This window comes from Gossypium hirsutum, chromosome A03 (assembly GCF_007990345.1).
Source record: "Gossypium hirsutum isolate 1008001.06 chromosome A03, Gossypium_hirsutum_v2.1, whole genome shotgun sequence".
Classification (NCBI taxonomy): domain Eukaryota; kingdom Viridiplantae; phylum Streptophyta; class Magnoliopsida; order Malvales; family Malvaceae; genus Gossypium; species Gossypium hirsutum.
Window position 1 is genome coordinate 29,468,080 of NC_053426.1, and position 5,833 is coordinate 29,473,912.

Below are 5,833 nucleotides of genomic sequence, written 5' to 3' on the forward strand. Positions count from 1 at the left end.
CGTTTCTTTGTTTCTCTGTTTTATAGATTTTGGCTCGTCAGCTATCGGACTCGGGATTTTTGGAAGTCGAAGTCTCCCACACTATCAAAGCCCCCTTTTGGTACAATTTTGGTTGAACTTTGAAATGGCATGTATAGGACTACCCTTTTGTTGTTGGTCATGTACCCTTCGGTTTTGTGTAAATTTGGATAGCCATGCGAAAATGGCTTAAATATACTTTGATCATAGCATTATAATCGTTTTGTATGTTGTCCGTCGAGAGGTATGGAAATGTTGGTAACGGTTAGCCATGGGAAGGGTTATTCTTGATCACTTTTGGAATATGTATGACAAACTCTAGTTGATCCATGGAGGATCATGAAATAGGTAAAGTTTACCTTAAAAAAACAGATGCTGGCAGCAGCAGTGATGTGGATGTGAAAATTCACTAAAAATATTAGGAATGGAATTAAATAGTGAATAAATTATGTAAACGAACCTTGATGAATCTATTTTCATAGGAAAGTAACGAAACGATCATATGGACAGTATGTTAAGAGATATTCAGGTTCTCGTGAGACAGGGCCAGAACGGTTTCTGGATTCCCTGTTCGGACTTTGGAAATTCATTATAAATTAACCTGAGATAATTAGAAGTCATGCCATATATGCATAGATTCCTTTTTGAGTCTAGTTTCTATGGAAACAAACGACATCAGTATTGAAGCCCTGTACAGGGAGATATCCAAGTCGTAATGCGCAAAGGTCAGTGCAGTCGATCCCTGTAACATGGGAGACTTTGACTAATAAACTGTACTAATTGGCCTGACCAAAAATTATAGAAAAAAATTTGTAGATGCATATATGAGTCTAGTTCCAGGGAAAAATCACGAAGCTGATTTTTGAGTTGTGAAACTCAAGATATGATTTTTAAGGTGACAGTGACACAGTTAGCCAGCTTGCTTGGAAAATTTAAAATGGATTGTGCAAAGAAGTGATTTAAGTCTGCAAACCCCTCGTGTCCGACTCCGGCGATGGACTCGGGTACGGGGTGTTACACTAAAAGCCCTCAAAATGAGCCTTTTCCGAATTGGACTCAACTTGGGCTCGGCAGGGACATGCCCGTGTGACACGCCCATGTGCGATTACTTCAGGCTGTGCTCGAGTCTCCCAAATTGACACGGCCGTGTGGTCTGCCCGTGTGAGGAGGTCCAGGCCGTGTTGATTTCGTACTTTGGCCCATTTTCTCCATTTTTGGCCCGTTTCTCGTTCATTTCACTCTTCTATGCTCTCTTAAGTGTAAAACATGAAATTAAAGCATTAGGAGCATTGAATTCACCAATTCTAATGGAAGATCATCGATAAAATGCGTTAAACATGGGGTAAAAATGCGTATAAATTATGGTTTATCAACGGCCGTGTGCCCCAATTTCTCTGTAAACACCTATTATTTATTTTATTTTATTTTTATCTCTATATTTTGAAATTATTTTTTTAAGTCCTTTTAATATTATTTTATCCTAAGTTTTTATAATTTTTATTCATCGCCTATTTCATTACGAGTAATTATGCTTTAGTATACCTCTTAAAGAGTTCCTGATTTTATCACAGTCAGAAAGAGCTCCAAAGCTCATCCTCGCAAGGAACTAAAAACTCCACCGGGAAAGGTTCTCCACGACTGCCATGTCCTGCTCGACCACGACCATAGCTACCACCAGATATAATATTCTTTTGCCGCAGGACTTATGGACTAATTAACTTCTACCACCACCGGAGTATCCTCCCCCACTCTCACACTGATTATCCTTCAAAACTCCAGTTCAAGAAATTCATTCATCATTCAGGAAGTTTCACTTATCTCCCTATCTTATGATTATGAATCTATCTTTTTCATTATATCTATCTTTGTACATTGAGGGCAATATACATCTTAAGTGTGGGGGGGTCTTTTATATCATCATTAGAAATCCCTGAATTGTGTCTTATTCTCATGTAAATCATTTATATCACTATTAGAATGAATTTTAATTAATTTATGATTTTTATTGATATGTCTTGAATTAAAATATAGGCATTTATGCATTGAGTGTTTAAACTTTAAGACATTAAGGAATCAAGCATGATAAGTTGATTTTTGAATAATTAAAAACTTTAAGGTTGTTTTTCCCAAGTTTAGGTATTATCTTGAGTTGAAATTCACAGGTTTAAACATCATAAAGCCATAACTTTTGTGAGATTTTGAGCCTTTAGAGCATCTATCATTTCTTTCATGCTCACTTTTATTGTTGCTTTGAGTGCATCAGTATTGAATTGTTATTCTAGAACTTGCTTGATTATGCATGTCAAGACCACACCGTTTGAGTTGATATGTCAAAATGATAAAGGCACTTAGGTTTAACCCACTCACTTCACAAAAGCCTACCTTCATAATTAACCCTTAGTGAACCCCTTTGAGTCTAACAAGCCATTAATTGATTTACAATCAATATTAACCCATAAGCCATTATTGTTGAAATCCCCTAATTTGATCCCTATTTTTGTCGAGATTTGATTTGAACTAATTGCTTAGCTATGTTTTGCTCTTCTATGTAGCTAACTTGTTCTTAAAAACAATTCATATTTACATTTTAGTAGTAATTCGGTATTGTTGAGCCGCAATATCTAAATTCCATCTTCTGAGAAGGAGCTCACTTGTACTCAATTGATGTTTAATTACTTTTTCTAGTTAGGAAATTTTTCAATTCAATCTTGATTCTAACCTTTTCTTTCAGCTTGTGACCACACCCCCTAACCAAAGCCACGTTACAACCCTTTAAAGACCTCTTGATTGATGTTTATCTCAATTTATAATGGTGGAGATTTGATTTTCATGCAAGCATATGGTAATGACTTTTCATTATTGACTATTGAGTGCTTCATGTATTATCCTTAACACCTCGAGTGATTTGAGTGAATCTTTAGTGAGGATGTGAAAATCTGTGATATTTTGAGTCGAAGGTAATTACTTAGATGAAGGGAGACACCTATGCTTTTATGATAAAATACTCAACTTGGAATGTTTGAAACTTTAATGTTCTTTTAGTTGAATTTTCAATGTATGATTACCTATGGATTATTTTGAGATATTATCGATAGAAATTATAAGTTGAGAAGAATTTATTTTGATTATGAGTTAGGATCTTGCTTGAGGACAAGCAAATGCTTAAGTGTGGGGGTATTTGATAAACCGTAATTTATACATATTTCTATCCTATGCTTAGCAGATTTTATGGATTATTTTTCCCTAAAATTGGTGAATTTGATTCTCATAAAGCCTTAATTTCATGTTTTATACTTAGGTGAGCATAGGAGAGTGAAAAGAACGAGAAACAGGCCAAAAATGGAGAAAATGGGCCAACGTACGAAATCAATACGGCCTGGACTTCCTCACACGGGCAGGCCACACGGCCGTGTCCCTTTGACAAGGTCAAAGCACGATTTACACGGGTAGATCACATGCCTGTGCCCATTTAACAGCCTTGACCATGGCATTAAGCAATCGCACACGGGTGTGTCACACGGGGGTGTCCCTGTCGATCCCAAGTTTAGTCTAATTCGAAAAAGGCCAATTTTGAAGGCTCTTAGGCATTCCAAATCCTATTTAAACACCTGAGGAGGCACTTAGACGGGGGAGGAAGAGGAGGAAGCAAGGAATTGCTCAAGGAAAGCTGATTGATCCATCTCAAAAGTCGGATTCACCACCAAGACTGAAGATCTCCCTTCAAATTCCCTCAGGAGTTTTGGGTTTTCTTATGCTTAGTTATTTTTATTCTTTTGAGATGTTTTCTTTCATTAGTATGAACTAAAACCCCTACATACCTAAGGGGAATGAAACCTAAGACGGATCTTGTTATTATTATCTGAATTGTATGATAAATATTTAACTTGTTCTTAATTATGTGTTTTTAATTCTTGTTTTGATATTCTAGGATACTGATTCAAGTTAAGCTCTTATTCAGAGGAGGAATAGACCCTGTCTAAGAGTAAATTTGTCATGATTAAGTAGAGTTGATTTCACGCCTAGAGATAGGGTAACAAGATTTTTTCGGATTAGGGTGAAACCTAATAAGGGGATCCATAGATCGAGTTAATGCAACCCTAGGGTGTTAATTAGAAAGAGATTTCAATTATTCAATCTAGGGTTAGACATTGTTAGTCTCGAGAGAGATAATAATATAACTTGGGGATCTCTACGGAACAAGTTGAATGAATAAATCGTTCGATTCAGAGTCAAATAACAAGTGAAGTCTAGGTGGATTTTACCTTAGGTGTTGTCTTAATCAATCGAATTTTCCAAAAAGTATTTTCCCAAATTTCTTTTTTGTGATTTCTTAGTTTAATTAATTAGTTAGATAAACAAAACCATTTTATTTTTTAGGCTAGATAATAAAAAGAAAGTTGATACTAGTACTTTTAGTTCCTTTGGGTTCGATAATCCGATCTTGCTAAAGCTATACTACTATTCGATAGGTACACTTGCCTTCATCGTGATAATAGTTAGTTTGAAGAACGATTCATTATAAATATTTAAAACATGTCACGAATATCACGTATCAATACACCTTCAATAGGTTCTCTAAACTATTAGAAGGTTCAGCTTGAGTTGCTTTCTAAACTTGTTGGGTAAAAACAGGTGGCTAGGTCGATCTAGGTTGGGTATAAGTGTTACTGGTTCTAGCCCCTTGTTTACTCCAGGAAAAATTAGGGTGGTTTTACCCAAATGGGTTATAAAAATTAGATTTCAGTCCTTGCCTTCCTCAGTTTTGGTTCTGATTGCCCATGCAATACACGAATTCTGGGTTTGATGGACATTCTTCAAACAAATGTCCTTCCCACAATAAACACAGGTTATATTTTCAAAGTGAATAGGTGGCTAGCTACAAAACTATTAAACCCATTAGTGGTAAAATTTTTAAGCATTGAGAAAATCGAAGATACCTAATATGCAAGTGAAGTGAGAGTGTCCACTTCATATACTCCAACGATTCATATTCCTGATGCTGCTGATTGGTTGGCTTTTGATAATTGTTGTTGGTAATCCTCTCAATGATTTCATAGGCCTTTGTATACGACTTAGAAAGGAGAGCACAGTCAGCAGAAGCATCCACTACTATCCTCGTATGAGCATTTAGACCGTTATAAAACTTCTCAAGTTGGATTGAATGAGGGATTCTGTGATGAGGGCACTTCCGTAGTAATTCTTTATACCTTGATCATGCCTCATATAAGGACTCATCATCCATTTGTTGGAAAGTAGTGATCTCGTTCCTCAACTTAGCATTCTTGCTAGGCGAGAAATACTTCATGAGGAATCTTTCTGCTAACTCTTGCCATGTGGAAATGGAATTTGGTGGCAATGAGTTCAACCAAGCTCGAGCTCTGTCCCTCAGCGGATATTGGAATAGCTTTAATCCTAGTGCATCTTCGGGTACTCCAGCTAACTTGAAAGAATTGCTCACCTCCATAAATAGTCTTAAGTGAAGGTGAGGATCTTCGGTAGGCATTCCACTGAATTGGCCCACTGTCTAAAGCATCTAGAACATGATTGGCTTCAGCTCGAACTGTTGTGCCTCGATTTCGAGTCTCCTAATTCCCAGATTAAGATCATGAAATACTGGCACAACATACTGTCTTAGAGCTCTAACCCTATCATCGGTAATAAGGATAGGATTTTGAGCAGTGTTTGCTCCATTTTCTTGAATCAGATTTTCAAATTTTATTTCTTCGATCCTTCTTTGACTTGCTTGTCTTCTTTATTGTCGGAAAGTTCTTTCAATCTCAGGGTCTACAGGGAGTAAATTGATAATTCGATCAAT

General features: G+C 36.6%; 1 non-coding gene across 1 annotated transcript; it reads left to right on the forward strand.

Annotated features, from left to right (window-relative positions):
* Positions 1 to 5,186: 5,186 nt before the first annotated feature.
* Positions 5,187 to 5,293, forward strand: LOC121227492 (small nucleolar RNA R71). The gene has a single exon (XR_005925106.1). It is a non-coding gene; the product is annotated as a small nucleolar RNA R71 (small nucleolar RNA).
* Positions 5,294 to 5,833: the final 540 nt, after the last annotated feature.